The 18630-nt window shown below is 54.4% G+C and overlaps 21 non-coding genes across 21 annotated transcripts; 8 read left to right on the top strand and 13 right to left on the bottom strand.

Moving 5' to 3' along the window:
• Nucleotides 1–88: 88 nt before the first annotated feature.
• TRNAE-CUC (transfer RNA glutamic acid (anticodon CUC)) lies at nucleotides 89–160 on the bottom strand. Its single transcript has one exon. It is a non-coding gene; the product is annotated as a tRNA-Glu (tRNA).
• Nucleotides 161–500: 340 nt separating this feature from the next.
• On the bottom strand, nucleotides 501–572 carry TRNAE-CUC (transfer RNA glutamic acid (anticodon CUC)). Its single transcript has one exon. It is a non-coding gene; the product is annotated as a tRNA-Glu (tRNA).
• An 889-nt stretch (nucleotides 573–1461) lies between these two features.
• Nucleotides 1462–1544, top strand: TRNAL-UAA (transfer RNA leucine (anticodon UAA)). Its single transcript has one exon. It is a non-coding gene; the product is annotated as a tRNA-Leu (tRNA).
• Nucleotides 1545–2448: 904 nt separating this feature from the next.
• Nucleotides 2449–2520, bottom strand: TRNAE-CUC (transfer RNA glutamic acid (anticodon CUC)). Its single transcript has one exon. It is a non-coding gene; the product is annotated as a tRNA-Glu (tRNA).
• A 340-nt stretch (nucleotides 2521–2860) lies between these two features.
• TRNAE-CUC (transfer RNA glutamic acid (anticodon CUC)) lies at nucleotides 2861–2932 on the bottom strand. The gene has a single exon. It is a non-coding gene; the product is annotated as a tRNA-Glu (tRNA).
• Nucleotides 2933–3830: 898 nt separating this feature from the next.
• TRNAL-UAA (transfer RNA leucine (anticodon UAA)) lies at nucleotides 3831–3913 on the top strand. The gene has a single exon. It is a non-coding gene; the product is annotated as a tRNA-Leu (tRNA).
• Nucleotides 3914–4817: 904 nt separating this feature from the next.
• Nucleotides 4818–4889, bottom strand: TRNAE-CUC (transfer RNA glutamic acid (anticodon CUC)). The gene has a single exon. It is a non-coding gene; the product is annotated as a tRNA-Glu (tRNA).
• A 1302-nt stretch (nucleotides 4890–6191) lies between these two features.
• Nucleotides 6192–6274, top strand: TRNAL-UAA (transfer RNA leucine (anticodon UAA)). Its single transcript has one exon. It is a non-coding gene; the product is annotated as a tRNA-Leu (tRNA).
• A 904-nt stretch (nucleotides 6275–7178) lies between these two features.
• Nucleotides 7179–7250, bottom strand: TRNAE-CUC (transfer RNA glutamic acid (anticodon CUC)). The gene has a single exon. It is a non-coding gene; the product is annotated as a tRNA-Glu (tRNA).
• Nucleotides 7251–7590: 340 nt separating this feature from the next.
• Nucleotides 7591–7662, bottom strand: TRNAE-CUC (transfer RNA glutamic acid (anticodon CUC)). The gene has a single exon. It is a non-coding gene; the product is annotated as a tRNA-Glu (tRNA).
• An 889-nt stretch (nucleotides 7663–8551) lies between these two features.
• On the top strand, nucleotides 8552–8634 carry TRNAL-UAA (transfer RNA leucine (anticodon UAA)). Its single transcript has one exon. It is a non-coding gene; the product is annotated as a tRNA-Leu (tRNA).
• Nucleotides 8635–9538: 904 nt separating this feature from the next.
• TRNAE-CUC (transfer RNA glutamic acid (anticodon CUC)) lies at nucleotides 9539–9610 on the bottom strand. The gene has a single exon. It is a non-coding gene; the product is annotated as a tRNA-Glu (tRNA).
• A 340-nt stretch (nucleotides 9611–9950) lies between these two features.
• TRNAE-CUC (transfer RNA glutamic acid (anticodon CUC)) lies at nucleotides 9951–10022 on the bottom strand. The gene has a single exon. It is a non-coding gene; the product is annotated as a tRNA-Glu (tRNA).
• An 889-nt stretch (nucleotides 10023–10911) lies between these two features.
• TRNAL-UAA (transfer RNA leucine (anticodon UAA)) lies at nucleotides 10912–10994 on the top strand. Its single transcript has one exon. It is a non-coding gene; the product is annotated as a tRNA-Leu (tRNA).
• A 904-nt stretch (nucleotides 10995–11898) lies between these two features.
• Nucleotides 11899–11970, bottom strand: TRNAE-CUC (transfer RNA glutamic acid (anticodon CUC)). Its single transcript has one exon. It is a non-coding gene; the product is annotated as a tRNA-Glu (tRNA).
• Nucleotides 11971–12310: 340 nt separating this feature from the next.
• TRNAE-CUC (transfer RNA glutamic acid (anticodon CUC)) lies at nucleotides 12311–12382 on the bottom strand. Its single transcript has one exon. It is a non-coding gene; the product is annotated as a tRNA-Glu (tRNA).
• An 892-nt stretch (nucleotides 12383–13274) lies between these two features.
• Nucleotides 13275–13357, top strand: TRNAL-UAA (transfer RNA leucine (anticodon UAA)). The gene has a single exon. It is a non-coding gene; the product is annotated as a tRNA-Leu (tRNA).
• A 2265-nt stretch (nucleotides 13358–15622) lies between these two features.
• On the top strand, nucleotides 15623–15705 carry TRNAL-UAA (transfer RNA leucine (anticodon UAA)). Its single transcript has one exon. It is a non-coding gene; the product is annotated as a tRNA-Leu (tRNA).
• A 904-nt stretch (nucleotides 15706–16609) lies between these two features.
• On the bottom strand, nucleotides 16610–16681 carry TRNAE-CUC (transfer RNA glutamic acid (anticodon CUC)). The gene has a single exon. It is a non-coding gene; the product is annotated as a tRNA-Glu (tRNA).
• Nucleotides 16682–17021: 340 nt separating this feature from the next.
• On the bottom strand, nucleotides 17022–17093 carry TRNAE-CUC (transfer RNA glutamic acid (anticodon CUC)). The gene has a single exon. It is a non-coding gene; the product is annotated as a tRNA-Glu (tRNA).
• An 889-nt stretch (nucleotides 17094–17982) lies between these two features.
• Nucleotides 17983–18065, top strand: TRNAL-UAA (transfer RNA leucine (anticodon UAA)). Its single transcript has one exon. It is a non-coding gene; the product is annotated as a tRNA-Leu (tRNA).
• The last annotated feature ends 565 nt before the right edge of the window (nucleotides 18066–18630 follow it).

Genomic DNA, 18630 nt, shown 5'->3' with positions numbered 1-18630 from the left:
CTGTGAGTGAAGCTACATTTGAAAGAAATATTTTTTGAGACGCAGTTGTTTGAATTTCTGTAAAAATGTCATTCAGTAAAAGCCTCTCTTCCCTGACCGGGAATCGAACCCGGGCCGCGGCGGTGAGAGCGCCGAATCCTAACCACTAGACCACCAGGGAGACCGCTGGACAGCTCGGGAAGGCCGGGCAGTGGTGTCCGAGTGCACAATGCCTGCAGGTGCCTCAAAGGCCAGTCCATTGGGGGACTGGGAAGAGAGGGGGAGGGCCGAGCAGATAGGTTCTCTCCAGCGGTGAAAAAGGAAGCTGCCTTTTTTGCGTCAAGTGCAGTCTTTCCGCAGCGACAGGAGAATGAATGGGACTCTGCCATAAACACGTTTTGCGTCGCGCTGAGGGCACTTCCTCCATTTTGTGCACGCAAATCTGCATCTGGGAGCAAGATTTCCGGTCGCCAGTTAACTGCATTGCTGTAAATAAAAATGTCAGTTGTTAAAAGAGCTCCTTCCCTGACCGGGAATCGAACCCGGGCCGCGGCGGTGAGAGCACCGAATCCTAACCACTAGACCACCAGGGACGGTGGGTGCACCCCGTTGCGTGTCGCTCAGATGGTGGCGTCCGAGTCCAAAGGCTGAGGGCCTCTGCTACAATGGGCACCAGTGCCTGCAGGTCTTCGGGGCCGTTTCTGCTAATAAATAAATAAATAAAGAAATAAAGAAAGAAAGAAAGAAAACAAAAACACTTGTGATGGTCTGCGAAAAGGGGAGCTTAGAGATTGAAGACAGCATCACTTTGGGAACGTTTGCGCTTTCACTTCCAAGCGCTGATATTCCTGTCTTGCTCTCCTGAAAGGACAGCCTTCCTCGCTATGAGCTTTTGTGGGTCAGTGCTGAAGCTCCCCCTAGAGGCTGCCGCTGAAGATGCACACTCACAACTAACCCTCCTTAGGAGAACTGCTTCGTGGGAGAGCACGTTTATTAAAAGGCGGCAGGCCATGATTGCCTGCGAGACACAGCAGGGTTACCATGCAGAGTTCAAAGGGGGCTTTGCTTGTACAGCAAGTGCCGGAGGGCAAGAAGGGATGACATAGGAGCTGCCCTTTTTTCGGGCTCGCACACCAAGGCCTGCACCAGCCTTCGAGGCTCAGCCTGCCTCTGGACTGCCCTAGACCACCTTTACTCAAAGCACACACTCTGGTCGGGGACTCGAAGCCAGGCCCGTGGCAGTGAAAGCACCAAATCCTCACCACTAGGCCACCGGGGAAACGACTGCAGCACCCGGGAGGTTTCCGCAACCGTACTTGCAGTCAGCTGGAGGCTATTGTAATGCTGTTAAGTGAGAGACGTTTGCCGCTCGCAAGCCAATTCCATCCAACCTCCTGCAGGGGGCACTCTGGGCTGGTTTTCCACTTGTTCGCCTGCTGCTGAAACAGCAAAGATTCAATTCGAAGCCCTTTGCAGCAGCTCACCAGGATGGCCGAGTGGTTAAGGCGTTGGACTTAAGATCCAATGGACAAGTGTCCGCGTGGGTTCGAGCCCCACTCCTGGTACAGGTTTTTACTCTTCTTACCTAAATGCGGCAGCAGCTTCGCACAAGCCCTTTCCTGCTGTCTGTAGGCAGTGCCCCTACCTCAAAGCCCTGAGGCTTGAGTTCACCTGAAAAGAGCAACAAGGAATCGTTGCCCGTAGACTCTTTTCCTGGAAAACCTTTGCATTTTTGTACCATGTCCCTCGCATCCCAAGCTTAAGCCGCCAAAGTTGGCAGAGCTTGTGCAACCCCGCCAACAGCCCTACCACCCCAAAAGAAAATTGGGCAGGGATTCCCGCCTCCGCTTCCGAAACGGGCTTCCAAACGGGCGATGCCCTGACGGGTCAGCCAGTCACCGTCTAGGCCCGGTACACCCCTGTGAATAATAGAGCGTCCAACCTCAAATCAGGCTACAGGGCCCTTCAGCCCATAGAAGGAGAACCTGTCAACAAACGGGGCGAGGGCAATGCTCGGGCCCCTTGCGAAGCCTTTGCCAAGCTCCAAAGGCTGCACTTTCCCAGCAGACCACAGCTCTGTATGCAAATCAAGCAGCTACGACCCCTCCCTCCCCTGCTTTTCTCCTCCAAACCGGTACGCAACCATTTCTGCAGCCCTCTGCCCCAGGGTCCCGGGCAAGGTCTTGGTCTGATGAGGCTAGGGATGGTGGGCGAGCTCGGCTTTGGCAGGGCGACAGGACTAATATTTTCTCTACAGCTTTGGAAGAAAGAAAGCTTCCTTTTTGGGGCACAGGCCCACTTCTAGCGGCGACAGCTTCCGGTAAGGGACCATGCTGAAAAGATGCTTGGAGTTACCGCCAGGGGAGCCACGCCGCTATTGCCTGTGAGTGAAGCTACATTTGAAAGAAATATTTTTTGAGACGCAGTTGTTTGAATTTCTGTAAAAATGTCATTCAGTAAAAGCCTCTCTTCCCTGACCGGGAATCGAACCCGGGCCGCGGCGGTGAGAGCGCCGAATCCTAACCACTAGACCACCAGGGAGACCGCTGGACAGCTCGGGAAGGCCGGGCAGTGGTGTCCGAGTGCACAATGCCTGCAGGTGCCTCAAAGGCCAGTCCATTGGGGGACTGGGAAGAGAGGGGGAGGGCCGTGCAGATAGGTTCTCTCCAGCGGTGAAAAAGGAAGCTGCCTTTTTTGCGTCAAGGGCAGTCTTTCCGCAGCGACAGGAGAATGAATGGGACTCTGCCATAAACACGTTTTGCGTCGCGCTGAGGGCACTTCCTCCATTTTGTGCACGCAAATCTGCATCTGGGAGCAAGATTTCCGGTCGCCAGTTAACTGCATTGCTGTAAATAAAAATGTCAGTTGTTAAAAGAGCTCCTTCCCTGACCGGGAATCGAACCCGGGCCGCGGCGGTGAGAGCGCCGAATCCTAACCACTAGACCACCAGGGACGGTGGGTGCACCCCGTTGCGTGTCGCTCAGATGGTGGCGTCCGAGTCCAAAGGCTGAGGGCCTCTGCTACAATGGGCACCAGTGCCTGCAGGTCTTCGGGGGCCGTTTCTGCTAATAAATAAATAAATAAAGAAATAAAGAAAGAAAGAAAGAAAGAAAGAAAACAAAAACACTTGTGATGGTCTGCGAAAAGGGGAGCTTAGAGATTGAAGACAGCATCACTTTGGGAACGTTTGCGCTTTCACTTCCAAGCGCTGATATTCCTGTCTTGCTCTCCTGAAAGGACAGCCTTCCTCGCTATGAGCTTTTGTGGGTCAGTGCTGAAGCTCCCCCTAGAGGCTGCCGCTGAAGATGCACACTCACAACTAACCCTCCTTAGGAGAACTGCTTCGTGGGAGAGCACGTTTATTAAAAGGCGGCAGGCCATGATTGCCTGCGAGACACAGCAGGGTTACCATGCAGAGTTCAAAGGGGGCTTTGCTTGTACAGCAAGTGCCGGAGGGCAAGAAGGGATGACATAGGAGCTGCCCTTTTTTCGGGCTCGCACACCAAGGCCTGCACCAGCCTTCGAGGCTCAGCCTGCCTCTGGACTGCCCTAGACCACCTTTACTCAAAGCACACACTCTGGTCGGGGACTCGAAGCCAGGCCCGTGGCAGTGAAAGCACCAAATCCTCACCACTAGGCCACCGGGGAAACGACTGCAGCACCCGGGAGGTTTCCGCAACCGTACTTGCAGTCAGCTGGAGGCTATTGTAATGCTGTTAAGTGAGAGACGTTTGCCGCTCGCAAGCCAATTCCATCCAACCTCGTGCAGGGGGCACTCTGGGCTGGTTTTCCACTTGTTCGCCTGCTGCTGAAACAGCAAAGATTCAATTCGAAGCCCTTTGCAGCAGCTCACCAGGATGGCCGAGTGGTTAAGGCGTTGGACTTAAGATCCAATGGACAAGTGTCCGCGTGGGTTCGAGCCCCACTCCTGGTACAGGTTTTTACTCTTCTTACCTAAATGCGGCAGCAGCTTCGCACAAGCCCTTTCCTGCTGTCTGTAGGCAGTGCCCCTACCTCAAAGCCCTGAGGCTTGAGTTCACCTGAAAAGAGCAACAAGGAATCGTTGCCCGTAGACTCTTTTCCTGGAAAACCTTTGCATTTTTGTACCATGTCCCTCGCATCCCAAGCTTAAGCCGCCAAAGTTGGCAGAGCTTGTGCAACCCCGGCAACAGCCCTACCACCCCAAAAGAAAATTGGGCAGGGATTCCCGCCTCCGCTTCCGAAACGGGCTTCCAAACGGGCGATGCCCTGACGGGTCAGCCAGTCACCGTCTAGGCCCGGTACACCCCTGTGAATAATAGAGCGTCCAACCTCAAATCAGGCTACAGGGCCCTTCAGCCCATAGAAGGAGAACCTGTCAACAAACGGGGCGAGGGCAATGCTCGGGCCCCTTGCGAAGCCTTTGCCAAGCTCCAAAGGCTGCACTTTCCCAGCAGACCACAGCTCTGTATGCAAATCAAGCAGCTACGACCCCTCCCTCCCCTGCTTTTCTCCTCCAAACCGGTACGCAACCATTTCTGCAGCCCTCTGCCCCAGGGTCCCGGGCAAGGTCTTGGTCTGATGAGGCTAGGGATGGTGGGCGAGCTCGGCTTTGGCAGGGCGACAGGACTAATATTTTCTCTACAGCTTTGGAAGAAAGAAAGCTTCCTTTTTGGGGCACAGGCCCACTTCTAGCGGCGACAGCTTCCGGTAAGGGACCATGCTGAAAAGATGCTTGGAGTTACCGCCAGGGGAGCCACGCCGCTATTGCCTGTGAGTGAAGCTACATTTGAAAGAAATATTTTTTGAGACGCAGTTGTTTGAATTTCTGTAAAAATGTCATTCAGTAAAAGCCTCTCTTCCCTGACCGGGAATCGAACCCGGGCCGCGGCGGTGAGAGCGCCGAATCCTAACCACTAGACCACCAGGGAGACCGCTGGACAACTCGGGAAGGCCGGGCAGTGGTGTCCGAGTGCACAATGCCTGCAGGTGCCTCAAAGGCCAGTCCATTGGGGGACTGGGAAGAGAGGGGGAGGGCCGAGCAGATAGGTTCTCTCCAGCGGTGAAAAAGGAAGCTGCCTTTTTTGCGTCAAGTGCAGTCTTTCCGCAGCGACAGGAGAATGAATGGGACTCTGCCATAAACACGTTTTGCGTCGCGCTGAGGGCACTTCCTCCATTTTGTGCACGCAAATCTGCATCTGGGAGCAAGATTTCCGGTCGCCAGTTAACTGCATTGCTGTAAATAAAAATGTCAGTTGTTAAAAGAGCTCCTTCCCTGACCGGGAATCGAACCCGGGCCGCGGCGAATCCTAACCACTAGACCACCAGGGACGGTGGGTGCACCCCGTTGCGTGTCGCTCAGATGGTGGCATCCGAGTCCAAAGGCTGAGGGCCTCTGCTACAATGGGCACCAGTGCCTGCAGGTCTTCGGGGGCCGTTTCTGCTAATAAATAAATAAATAAATAAATAAAGAAATAAAGAAAGAAAGAAAGAAAGAAAACAAAAACACTTGTGATGGTCTGCGAAAAGGGGAGCTTAGAGATTGAAGACAGCATCACTTTGGGAACGTTTGCGCTTTCACTTCCAAGCGCTGATATTCCTGTCTTGCTCTCCTGAAAGGACAGCCTTCCTCGCTATGAGCTTTTGTGGGTCAGTGCTGAAGCTCCCCCTAGAGGCTGCCGCTGAAGATGCACACTCACAACTAACCCTCCTTAGGAGAACTGCTTCGTGGGAGAGCACGTTTATTAAAAGGCGGCAGGCCATGATTGCCTGCGAGACACAGCAGGGTTACCATGCAGAGTTCAAAGGGGGCTTTGCTTGTACAGCAAGTGCCGGAGGGCAAGAAGGGATGACATAGGAGCTGCCCTTTTTTCGGGCTCGCACACCAAGGCCTGCACCAGCCTTCGAGGCTCAGCCTGCCTCTGGACTGCCCTAGACCACCTTTACTCAAAGCACACACTCTGGTCGGGGACTCGAAGCCAGGCCCGTGGCAGTGAAAGCACCAAATCCTCACCACTAGGCCACCGGGGAAACGACTGCAGCACCCGGGAGGTTTCCGCAACCGTACTTGCAGTCAGCTGGAGGCTATTGTAATGCTGTTAAGTGAGAGACGTTTGCCGCTCGCAAGCCAATTCCATCCAACCTCCTGCAGGGGGCACTCTGGGCTGGTTTTCCACTTGTTCGCCTGCTGCTGAAACAGCAAAGATTCAATTCGAAGCCCTTTGCAGCAGCTCACCAGGATGGCCGAGTGGTTAAGGCGTTGGACTTAAGATCCAATGGACAAGTGTCCGCGTGGGTTCGAGCCCCACTCCTGGTACAGGTTTTTACTCTTCTTACCTAAATGCGGCAGCAGCTTCGCACAAGCCCTTTCCTGTTGTCTGTAGGCAGTGCCCCTACCTCAAAGCCCTGAGGCTTGAGTTCACCTGAAAAGAGCAACAAGGAATCGTTGCCCGTAGACTCTTTTCCTGGAAAACCTTTGCATTTTTGTACCATGTCCCTCGCATCCCAAGCTTAAGCCGCCAAAGTTGGCAGAGCTTGTGCAACCCCGCCAACAGCCCTACCACCCCAAAAGAAAATTGGGCAGGGATTCCCGCCTCCGCTTCCGAAACGGGCTTCCAAACGGGCGATGCCCTGACGGGTCAGCCAGTCACCGTCTAGGCCCGGTACACCCCTGTGAATAATAGAGCGTCCAACCTCAAATCAGGCTACAGGGCCCTTCAGCCCATAGAAGGAGAACCTGTCAACAAACGGGGCGAGGGCAATGCTCGGGCCCCTTGCGAAGCCTTTGCCAAGCTCCAAAGGCTGCACTTTCCCAGCAGACCACAGCTCTGTATGCAAATCAAGCAGCTACGACCCCTCCCTCCCCTGCTTTTCTCCTCCAAACCGGTACGCAACCATTTCTGCAGCCCTCTGCCCCAGGGTCCCGGGCAAGGTCTTGGTCTGATGAGGCTAGGGATGGTGGGCGAGCTCGGCTTTGGCAGGGCGACAGGACTAATATTTTCTCTACAGCTTTGGAAGAAAGAAAGCTTCCTTTTTGGGGCACAGGCCCACTTCTAGCGGCGACAGCTTCCGGTAAGGGACCATGCTGAAAAGATGCTTGGAGTTACCGCCAGGGGAGCCACGCCGCTATTGCCTGTGAGTGAAGCTACATTTGAAAGAAATATTTTTTGAGACGCAGTTGTTTGAATTTCTGTAAAAATGTCATTCAGTAAAAGCCTCTCTTCCCTGACCGGGAATCGAACCCGGGCCGCGGCGGTGAGAGCGCCGAATCCTAACCACTAGACCACCAGGGAGACCGCTGGACAGCTCGGGAAGGCCGGGCAGTGGTGTCCGAGTGCACAATGCCTGCAGGTGCCTCAAAGGCCAGTCCATTGGGGGACTGGGAAGAGAGGGGGAGGGCCGAGCAGATAGGTTCTCTCCAGCGGTGAAAAAGGAAGCTGCCTTTTTTGCGTCAAGGGCAGTCTTTCCGCAGCGACAGGAGAATGAATGGGACTCTGCCATAAACACGTTTTGCGTCGCGCTGAGGGCACTTCCTCCATTTTGTGCACGCAAATCTGCATCTGGGAGCAAGATTTCCGGTCGCCAGTTAACTGCATTGCTATAAATAAAAATGTCAGTTGTTAAAAGAGCTCCTTCCCTGACCGGGAATCGAACCCGGGCCGCGGCGGTGAGAGCACCGAATCCTAACCACTAGACCACCCGGGACGGTGGGTGCACCCCGTTGCGTGTCGCTCAGATGGTGGCGTCCGAGTCCAAAGGCTGAGGGCCTCTGCTACAATGGGCACCAGTGCCTGCAGGTCTTCGGGGCCGTTTCTGCTAATAAATAAATAAATAAAGAAATAAAGAAAGAAAGAAAGAAAACAAAAACACTTGTGATGGTCTGCGAAAAGGGGAGCTTAGAGATTGAAGACAGCATCACTTTGGGAACGTTTGCGCTTTCACTTCCAAGCGCTGATATTCCTGTCGTGCTCTCCTGAAAGGACAGCCTTCCTCGCTATGAGCTTTTGTGGGTCAGTGCTGAAGCTCCCCCTAGAGGCTGCCGCTGAAGATGCACACTCACAACTAACCCTCCTTAGGAGAACTGCTTCGTGGGAGAGCACGTTTATTAAAAGGCGGCAGGCCATGATTGCCTGCGAGACACAGCAGGGTTACCATGCAGAGTTCAAAGGGGGCTTTGCTTGTACAGCAAGTGCCGGAGGGCAAGAAGGGATGACATAGGAGCTGCCCTTTTTTCGGGCTCGCACACCAAGGCCTGCACCAGCCTTCGAGGCTCAGCCTGCCTCTGGACTGCCCTAGACCACCTTTACTCAAAGCACACACTCTGGTCGGGGACTCGAAGCCAGGCCCGTGGCAGTGAAAGCACCAAATCCTCACCACTAGGCCACCGGGGAAACGACTGCAGCACCCGGGAGGTTTCCGCAACCGTACTTGCAGTCAGCTGGAGGCTATTGTAATGCTGTTAAGTGAGAGACGTTTGCCGCTCGCAAGCCAATTCCATCCAACCTCCTGCAGGGGGCACTCTGGGCTGGTTTTCCACTTGTTCGCCTGCTGCTGAAACAGCAAAGATTCAATTCGAAGCCCTTTGCAGCAGCTCACCAGGATGGCCGAGTGGTTAAGGCGTTGGACTTAAGATCCAATGGACAAGTGTCCGCGTGGGTTCGAGCCCCACTCCTGGTACAGGTTTTTACTCTTCTTACCTAAATGCGACAGCAGCTTCGCACAAGCCCTTTCCTGCTGTCTGTAGGCAGTGCCCCTACCTCAAAGCCCTGAGGCTTGAGTTCACCTGAAAAGAGCAACAAGGAATCGTTGCCCGTAGACTCTTTTCCTGGAAAACCTTTGCATTTTTGTACCATGTCCCTCGCATCCCAAGCTTAAGCCGCCAAAGTTGGCAGAGCTTGTGCAACCCCGCCAACAGCCCTACCACCCCAAAAGAAAATTGGGCAGGGATTCCCGCCTCCGCTTCCGAAACGGGCTTCCAAACGGGCGATGCCCTGACGGGTCAGCCAGTCACCGTCTAGGCCCGGTACACCCCTGTGAATAATAGAGCGTCCAACCTCAAATCAGGCTACAGGGCCCTTCAGCCCATAGAAGGAGAACCTGTCAACAAACGGGGCGAGGGCAATGCTCGGGCCCCTTGCGAAGCCTTTGCCAAGCTCCAAAGGCTGCACTTTCCCAGCAGACCACAGCTCTGTATGCAAATCAAGCAGCTACGACCCCTCCCTCCCCTGCTTTTCTCCTCCAAACCGGTACGCAACCATTTCTGCAGCCCTCTGCCCCAGGGTCCCGGGCAAGGTCTTGGTCTGATGAGGCTAGGGATGGTGGGCGAGCTCGGCTTTGGCAGGGCGACAGGACTAATATTTTCTCTACAGCTTTGGAAGAAAGAAAGCTTCCTTTTTGGGGCACAGGCCCACTTCTAGCGGCGACAGCTTCCGGTAAGGGACCATGCTGAAAAGATGCTTGGAGTTACCGCCAGGGGAGCCACGCCGCTATTGCCTGTGAGTGAAGCTACATTTGAAAGAAATATTTTTTGAGACGCAGTTGTTTGAATTTCTGTAAAAATGTCATTCAGTAAAAGCCTCTCTTCCCTGACCGGGAATCGAACCCGGGCCGCTGCGGTGAGAGCGCCGAATCCTAACCACTAGACCACCAGGGAGACCGCTGGACAGCTCGGGAAGGCCGGGCAGTGGTGTCCGAGTGCACAATGCCTGCAGGTGCCTCAAAGGCCAGTCCATTGGGGGACTGGGAAGAGAGGGGGAGGGCCGAGCAGATAGGTTCTCTCCAGCGGTGAAAAAGGAAGCTGCCTTTTTTGCGTCAAGGGCAGTCTTTCCGCAGCGACAGGAGAATGAATGGGACTCTGCCATAAACACGTTTTGCGTCGCGCTGAGGGCACTTCCTCCATTTTGTGCACGCAAATCTGCATCTGGGAGCAAGATTTCCGGTCGCCAGTTAACTGCATTGCTATAAATAAAAATGTCAGTTGTTAAAAGAGCTCCTTCCCTGACCGGGAATCGAACCCGGGCCGCGGCGGTGAGAGCACCGAATCCTAACCACTAGACCACCCGGGAAGGTGGGTGCACCCCGTTGCGTGTCGCTCAGATGGTGGCGTCCGAGTCCAAAGGCTGAGGGCCTCTGCTACAATGGGCACCAGTGCCTGCAGGTCTTCGGGGCCGTTTCTGCTAATAAATAAATAAATAAAGAAATAAAGAAAGAAAGAAAGAAAACAAAAACACTTGTGATGGTCTGCGAAAAGGGGAGCTTAGAGATTGAAGACAGCATCACTTTGGGAACGTTTGCGCTTTCACTTCCAAGCGCTGATATTCCTGTCTTGCTCTCCTGAAAGGACAGCCTTCCTCGCTATGAGCTTTTGTGGGTCAGTGCTGAAGCTCCCCCTAGAGGCTGCCGCTGAAGATGCACACTCACAACTAACCCTCCTTAGGAGAACTGCTTCGTGGGAGAGCACGTTTATTAAAAGGCGGCAGGCCATGATTGCCTGCGAGACACAGCAGGGTTACCATGCAGAGTTCAAAGGGGGCTTTGCTTGTACAGCAAGTGCCGGAGGGCAAGAAGGGATGACATAGGAGCTGCCCTTTTTTCGGGCTCGCACACCAAGGCCTGCACCAGCCTTCGAGGCTCAGCCTGCCTCTGGACTGCCCTAGACCACCTTTACTCAAAGCACACACTCTGGTCGGGGACTCGAAGCCAGGCCCGTGGCAGTGAAAGCACCAAATCCTCACCACTAGGCCACCGGGGAAACGACTGCAGCACCCGGGAGGTTTCCGCAACCGTACTTGCAGTCAGCTGGAGGCTATTGTAATGCTGTTAAGTGAGAGACGTTTGCCGCTCGCAAGCCAATTCCATCCAACCTCCTGCAGGGGGCACTCTGGGCTGGTTTTCCACTTGTTCGCCTGCTGCTGAAACAGCAAAGATTCAATTCGAAGCCCTTTGCAGCAGCTCACCAGGATGGCCGAGTGGTTAAGGCGTTGGACTTAAAATCCAATGGACAAGTGTCCGCGTGGGTTCGAGCCCCACTCCTGGTACAGGTTTTTACTCTTCTTACCTAAATGCGGCAGCAGCTTCGCACAAGCCCTTTCCTGCTGTCTGTAGGCAGTGCCCCTACCTCAAAGCCCTGAGGCTTGAGTTCACCTGAAAAGAGCAACAAGGAATCGTTGCCCGTAGACTCTTTTCCTGGAAAACCTTTGCATTTTTGTACCATGTCCCTCGCATCCCAAGCTTAAGCCGCCAAAGTTGGCAGAGCTTGTGCAACCCCGCCAACAGCCCTACCACCCCAAAAGAAAATTGGGCAGGGATTCCCGCCTCCGCTTCCGAAACGGGCTTCCAAACGGGCGATGCCCTGACGGGTCAGCCAGTCACCGTCTAGGCCCGGTACACCCCTGTGAATAATAGAGCGTCCAACCTCAAATCAGGCTACAGGGCCCTTCAGCCCATAGAAGGAGAACCTGTCAACAAACGGGGCGAGGGCAATGCTCGGGCCCCTTGCGAAGCCTTTGCCAAGCTCCAAAGGCTGCACTTTCCCAGCAGACCACAGCTCTGTATGCAAATCAAGCAGCTACGACCCCTCCCTCCCCTGCTTTTCTCCTCCAAACCGGTACGCAACCATTTCTGCAGCCCTCTGCCCCAGGGTCCCGGGCAAGGTCTTGGTCTGATGAGGCTAGGGATGGTGGGCGAGCTCGGCTTTGGCAGGGCGACAGGACTAATATTTTCTCTACAGCTTTGGAAGAAAGAAAGCTTCCTTTTTGGGGCACAGGCCCACTTCTAGCGGCGACAGCTTCCGGTAAGGGACCATGCTGAAAAGATGCTTGGAGTTACCGCCAGGGGAGCCACGCCGCTATTGCCTGTGAGTGAAGCTACATTTGAAAGAAATATTTTTTGAGACGCAGTTGTTTGAATTTCTGTAAAAATGTCATTCAGTAAAAGCCTCTCTTCCCTGACCGGGAATCGAACCCGGGCCGCGGCGGTGAGAGCGCCGAATCCTAACCACTAGACCACCAGGGAGACCGCTGGACAGCTCGGGAAGGCCGGGCAGTGGTGTCCGAGTGCACAATGCCTGCAGGTGCCTCAAAGGCCAGTCCATTGGGGGACTGGGAAGAGAGGGGGAGGGCCGAGCAGATAGGTTCTCTCCAGCGGTGAAAAAGGAAGCTGCCTTTTTTGCGTCAAGGGCAGTCTTTCCGCAGCGACAGGAGAATGAATGGGACTCTGCCATAAACACGTTTTGCGTCGCGCTGAGGGCACTTCCTCCATTTTGTGCACGCAAATCTGCATCTGGGAGCAAGATTTCCGGTCGCCAGTTAACTGCATTGCTGTAAATAAAAATGTCAGTTGTTAAAAGAGCTCCTTCCCTGACCGGGAATCGAACCCGGGCCGCGGCGGTGAGAGCGCCGAATCCTAACCACTAGACCACCAGGGACGGTGGGTGCACCCCGTTGCGTGTCGCTCAGATGGTGGCGTCCGAGTCCAAAGGCTGAGGGCCTCTGCTACAATGGGCACCAGTGCCTGCAGGTCTTCGGGGGCCGTTTCTGCTAATAAATAAATAAATAAAGAAATAAAGAAAGAAAGAAAGAAAGAAAACAAAAACACGTGATGGTCTGCGAAAAGGGGAGCTTAGAGATTGAAGACAGCATCACTTTGGGAACGTTTGCGCTTTCACTTCCAAGCGCTGATATTCCTGTCTTGCTCTCCTGAAAGGACAGCCTTCCTCGCTATGAGCTTTTGTGGGTCAGTGCTGAAGCTCCCCCTAGAGGCTGCCGCTGAAGATGCACACTCACAACTAACCCTCCTTAGGAGAACTGCTTCGTGGGAGAGCACGTTTATTAAAAGGCGGCAGGCCATGATTGCCTGCGAGACACAGCAGGGTTACCATGCAGAGTTCAAAGGGGGCTTTGCTTGTACAGCAAGTGCCGGAGGGCAAGAAGGGATGACATAGGAGCTGCCCTTTTTTCGGGCTCGCACACCAAGGCCTGCACCAGCCTTCGAGGCTCAGCCTGCCTCTGGACTGCCCTAGACCACCTTTACTCAAAGCACACACTCTGGTCGGGGACTCGAAGCCAGGCCCGTGGCAGTGAAAGCACCAAATCCTCACCACTAGGCCACCGGGGAAACGACTGCAGCACCCGGGAGGTTTCCGCAACCGTACTTGCAGTCAGCTGGAGGCTATTGTAATGCTGTTAAGTGAGAGACGTTTGCCGCTCGCAAGCCAATTCCATCCAACCTCGTGCAGGGGGCACTCTGGGCTGGTTTTCCACTTGTTCGCCTGCTGCTGAAACAGCAAAGATTCAATTCGAAGCCCTTTGCAGCAGCTCACCAGGATGGCCGAGTGGTTAAGGCGTTGGACTTAAGATCCAATGGACAAGTGTCCGCGTGGGTTCGAGCCCCACTCCTGGTACAGGTTTTTACTCTTCTTACCTAAATGCGGCAGCAGCTTCGCACAAGCCCTTTCCTGCTGTCTGTAGGCAGTGCCCCTACCTCAAAGCCCTGAGGCTTGAGTTCACCTGAAAAGAGCAACAAGGAATCGTTGCCCGTAGACTCTTTTCCTGGAAAACCTTTGCATTTTTGTACCATGTCCCTCGCATCCCAAGCTTAAGCCGCCAAAGTTGGCAGAGCTTGTGCAACCCCGCCAACAGCCCTACCACCCCAAAAGAAAATTGGGCAGGGATTCCCGCCTCCGCTTCCGAAACGGGCTTCCAAACGGGCGATGCCCTGACGGGTCAGCCAGTCACCGTCTAGGCCCGGTACACCCCTGTGAATAATAGAGCGTCCAACCTCAAATCAGGCTACAGGGCCCTTCAGCCCATAGAAGGAGAACCTGTCAACAAACGGGGCGAGGGCAATGCTCGGGCCCCTTGCGAAGCCTTTGCCAAGCTCCAAAGGCTGCACTTTCCCAGCAGACCACAGCTCTGTATGCAAATCAAGCAGCTACGACCCCTCCCTCCCCTGCTTTTCTCCTCCAAACCGGTACGCAACCATTTCTGCAGCCCTCTGCCCCAGGGTCCCGGGCAAGGTCTTGGTCTGATGAGGCTAGGGATGGTGGGCGAGCTCGGCTTTGGCAGGGCGACAGGACTAATATTTTCTCTACAGCTTTGGAAGAAAGAAAGCTTCCTTTTTGGGGCACAGGCCCACTTCTAGCGGCGACAGCTTCCGGTAAGGGACCATGCTGAAAAGATGCTTGGAGTTACCGCCAGGGGAGCCACGCCGCTATTGCCTGTGAGTGAAGCTACATTTGAAAGAAATATTTTTTGAGACGCAGTTGTTTGAATTTCTGTAAAAATGTCATTCAGTAAAAGCCTCTCTTCCCTGACCGGGAATCGAACCCGGGCCGCGGCGACCACTAGACCACCAGGGAGACCGCTGGACAGCTCGGGAAGGCCGGGCAGTGGTGTCCGAGTGCACAATGCCTGCAGGTGCCTCAAAGGCCAGTCCATTGGGGGACTGGGAAGAGAGGGGGAGGGCCGAGCAGATAGGTTCTCTCCAGCGGTGAAAAAGGAAGCTGCCTTTTTTGCGTCAAGTGCAGTCTTTCCGCAGCGACAGGAGAATGAATGGGACTCTGCCATAAACACGTTTTGCGTCGCGCTGAGGGCACTTCCTCCATTTTGTGCACGCAAATCTGCATCTGGGAGCAAGATTTCCGGTCGCCAGTTAACTGCATTGCTGTAAATAAAAATGTCAGTTGTTAAAAGAGCTCCTTCCCTGACCGGGAATCGAACCCGGGCCGCGGCGGCGCCGAATCCTAACCACTAGACCACCAGGGACGGTGGGTGCACCCCGTTGCGTGTCGCTCAGATGGTGGCGTCCGAGTCCAAAGGCTGAGGGCCTCTGCTACAATGGGCACCAGTGCCTGCAGGTCTTCGGGGGCCGTTTCTGCTAATAAATAAATAAATAAATAAATAAAGAAATAAAGAAAGAAAGAAAGAAAGAAAACAAAAACACTTGTGATGGTCTGCGAAAAGGGGAGCTTAGAGATTGAAGACAGCATCACTTTGGGAACGTTTGCGCTTTCACTTCCAAGCGCTGATATTCCTGTCTTGCTCTCCTGAAAGGACAGCCTTCCTCGCTATGAGCTTTTGTGGGTCAGTGCTGAAGCTCCCCCTAGAGGCTGCCGCTGAAGATGCACACTCACAACTAACCCTCCTTAGGAGAACTGCTTCGTGGGAGAGCACGTTTATTAAAAGGCGGCAGGCCATGATTGCCTGCGAGACACAGCAGGGTTACCATGCAGAGTTCAAAGGGGGCTTTGCTTGTACAGCAAGTGCCGGAGGGCAAGAAGGGATGACATAGGAGCTGCCCTTTTTTCGGGCTCGCACACCAAGGCCTGCACCAGCCTTCGAGGCTCAGCCTGCCTCTGGACTGCCCTAGACCACCTTTACTCAAAGCACACACTCTGGTCGGGGACTCGAAGCCAGGCCCGTGGCAGTGAAAGCACCAAATCCTCACCACTAGGCCACCGGGGAAACGACTGCAGCACCCGGGAGGTTTCCGCAACCGTACTTGCAGTCAGCTGGAGGCTATTGTAATGCTGTTAAGTGAGAGACGTTTGCCGCTCGCAAGCCAATTCCATCCAACCTCCTGCAGGGGGCACTCTGGGCTGGTTTTCCACTTGTTCGCCTGCTGCTGAAACAGCAAAGATTCAATTCGAAGCCCTTTGCAGCAGCTCACCAGGATGGCCGAGTGGTTAAGGCGTTGGACTTAAGATCCAATGGACAAGTGTCTGCGTGGGTTCGAGCCCCACTCCTGGTACAGGTTTTTACTCTTCTTACCTAAATGCGGCAGCAGCTTCGCACAAGCCCTTTCCTGCTGTCTGTAGGCAGTGCCCCTACCTCAAAGCCCTGAGGCTTGAGTTCACCTGAAAAGAGCAACAAGGAATCGTTGCCCGTAGACTCTTTTCCTGGAAAACCTTTGCATTTTTGTACCATGTCCCTCGCATCCCAAGCTTAAGCCGCCAAAGTTGGCAGAGCTTGTGCAACCCCGCCAACAGCCCTACCACCCCAAAAGAAAATTGGGCAGGGATTCCCGCCTCCGCTTCCGAAACGGGCTTCCAAACGGGCGATGCCCTGACGGGTCAGCCAGTCACCGTCTAGGCCCGGTACACCCCTGTGAATAATAGAGCGTCCAACCTCAAATCAGGCTACAGGGCCCTTCAGCCCATAGAAGGAGAACCTGTCAACAAACGGGGCGAGGGCAATGCTCGGGCCCCTTGCGAAGCCTTTGCCAAGCTCCAAAGGCTGCACTTTCCCAGCAGACCACAGCTCTGTATGCAAATCAAGCAGCTACGACCCCTCCCTCCCCTGCTTTTCTCCTCCAAACCGGTACGCAACCATTTCTGCAGCCCTCTGCCCCAGGGTCCCGGGCAAGGTCTTGGTCTGATGAGGCTAGGGATGGTGGGCGAGCTCGGCTTTGGCAGGGCGACAGGACTAATATTTTCTCTACAGCTTTGGAAGAAAGAAAGCTTCCTTTTTGGGGCACAGGCCCACTTCTAGCGGCGACAGCTTCCGGTAAGGGACCATGCTGAAAAGATGCTTGGAGTTACCGCCAGGGGAGCCACGCCGCTATTGCCTGTGAGTGAAGCTACATTTGAAAGAAATATTTTTTGAGACGCAGTTGTTTGAATTTCTGTAAAAATGTCATTCAGTAAAAGCCTCTCTTCCCTGACCGGGAATCGAACCCGGGCCGCGGCAGTGAGAGCGCCGAATCCTAACCACTAGACCACCAGGGAGACCGCTGGACAGCTCGGGAAGGCCGGGCAGTGGTGTCCGAGTGCACAATGCCTGCAGGTGCCTCAAAGGCCAGTCCATTGGGGGACTGGGAAGAGAGGGGGAGGGCCGAGCAGATAGGTTCTCTCCAGCGGTGAAAAAGGAAGCTGCCTTTTTTGCGTCAAGGGCAGTCTTTCCGCAGCGACAGGAGAATGAATGGGACTCTGCCATAAACACGTTTTGCGTCGCGCTGAGGGCACTTCCTCCATTTTGTGCACGCAAATCTGCATCTGGGAGCAAGATTTCCGGTCGCCAGTTAACTGCATTGCTATAAATAAAAATGTCAGTTGTTAAAAGAGCTCCTTCCCTGACCGGGAATCGAACCCGGGCCGCGGCGGTGAGAGCACCGAATCCTAACCACTAGACCACCCGGGACGGTGGGTGCACCCCGTTGCGTGTCGCTCAGATGGTGGCGTCCGAGTCCAAAGGCTGAGGGCCTCTGCTACAATGGGCACCAGTGCCTGCAGGTCTTCGGGGCCGTTTCTGCTAATAAATAAATAAATAAAGAAATAAAGAAAGAAAGAAAGAAAACAAAAACACTTGTGATGGTCTGCGAAAAGGGGAGCTTAGAGATTGAAGACAGCATCACTTTGGGAACGTTTGCGCTTTCACTTCCAAGCGCTGATATTCCTGTCTTGCTCTCCTGAAAGGACAGCCTTCCTCGCTATGAGCTTTTGTGGGTCAGTGCTGAAGCTCCCCCTAGAGGCTGCCGCTGAAGATGCACACTCACAACTAACCCTCCTTAGGAGAACTGCTTCGTGGGAGAGCACGTTTATTAAAAGGCGGCAGGCCATGATTGCCTGCGAGACGCAGCAGGGTTACCATGCAGAGTTCAAAGGGGGCTTTGCTTGTACAGCAAGTGCCGGAGGGCAAGAAGGGATGACATAGGAGCTGCCCTTTTTTCGGGCTCGCACACCAAGGCCTGCACCAGCCTTCGAGGCTCAGCCTGCCTCTGGACTGCCCTAGACCACCTTTACTCAAAGCACACACTCTGGTCGGGGACTCGAAGCCAGGCCCGTGGCAGTGAAAGCACCAAATCCTCACCACTAGGCCACCGGGGAAACGACTGCAGCACCCGGGAGGTTTCCGCAACCGTACTTGCAGTCAGCTGGAGGCTATTGTAATGCTGTTAAGTGAGAGACGTTTGCCGCTCGCAAGCCAATTCCATCCAACCTCCTGCAGGGGGCACTCTGGGCTGGTTTTCCACTTGTTCGCCTGCTGCTGAAACAGCAAAGATTCAATTCGAAGCCCTTTGCAGCAGCTCACCAGGATGGCCGAGTGGTTAAGGCGTTGGACTTAAGATCCAATGGACAAGTGTCCGCGTGGGTTCGAGCCCCACTCCTGGTACAGGTTTTTACTCTTCTTACCTAAATGCGGCAGCAGCTTCGCACAAGCCCTTTCCTGCTGTCTGTAGGCAGTGCCCCTACCTCAAAGCCCTGAGGCTTGAGTTCACCTGAAAAGAGCAACAAGGAATCGTTGCCCGTAGACTCTTTTCCTGGAAAACCTTTGCATTTTTGTACCATGTCCCTCGCATCCCAAGCTTAAGCCGCCAAAGTTGGCAGAGCTTGTGCAACCCCGCCAACAGCCCTACCACCCCAAAAGAAAATTGGGCAGGGATTCCCGCCTCCGCTTCCGAAACGGGCTTCCAAACGGGCGATGCCCTGACGGGTCAGCCAGTCACCGTCTAGGCCCGGTACACCCCTGTGAATAATAGAGCGTCCAACCTCAAATCAGGCTACAGGGCCCTTCAGCCCATAGAAGGAGAACCTGTCAACAAACGGGGCGAGGGCAATGCTCGGGCCCCTTGCGAAGCCTTTGCCAAGCTCCAAAGGCTGCACTTTCCCAGCAGACCACAGCTCTGTATGCAAATCAAGCAGCTACGACCCCTCCCTCCCCTGCTTTTCTCCTCCAA

This window comes from Ambystoma mexicanum, chromosome 5p (genome assembly GCF_040938575.1).
Source record: "Ambystoma mexicanum isolate Mex_15411 chromosome 5p, UKY_AmexF1_1, whole genome shotgun sequence".
Classification (NCBI taxonomy): domain Eukaryota; kingdom Metazoa; phylum Chordata; class Amphibia; order Caudata; family Ambystomatidae; genus Ambystoma; species Ambystoma mexicanum.
The sequence above is the reverse complement of the archived record's forward strand: the minus strand, read 5'-3'. Positions and strand labels throughout refer to the sequence as shown.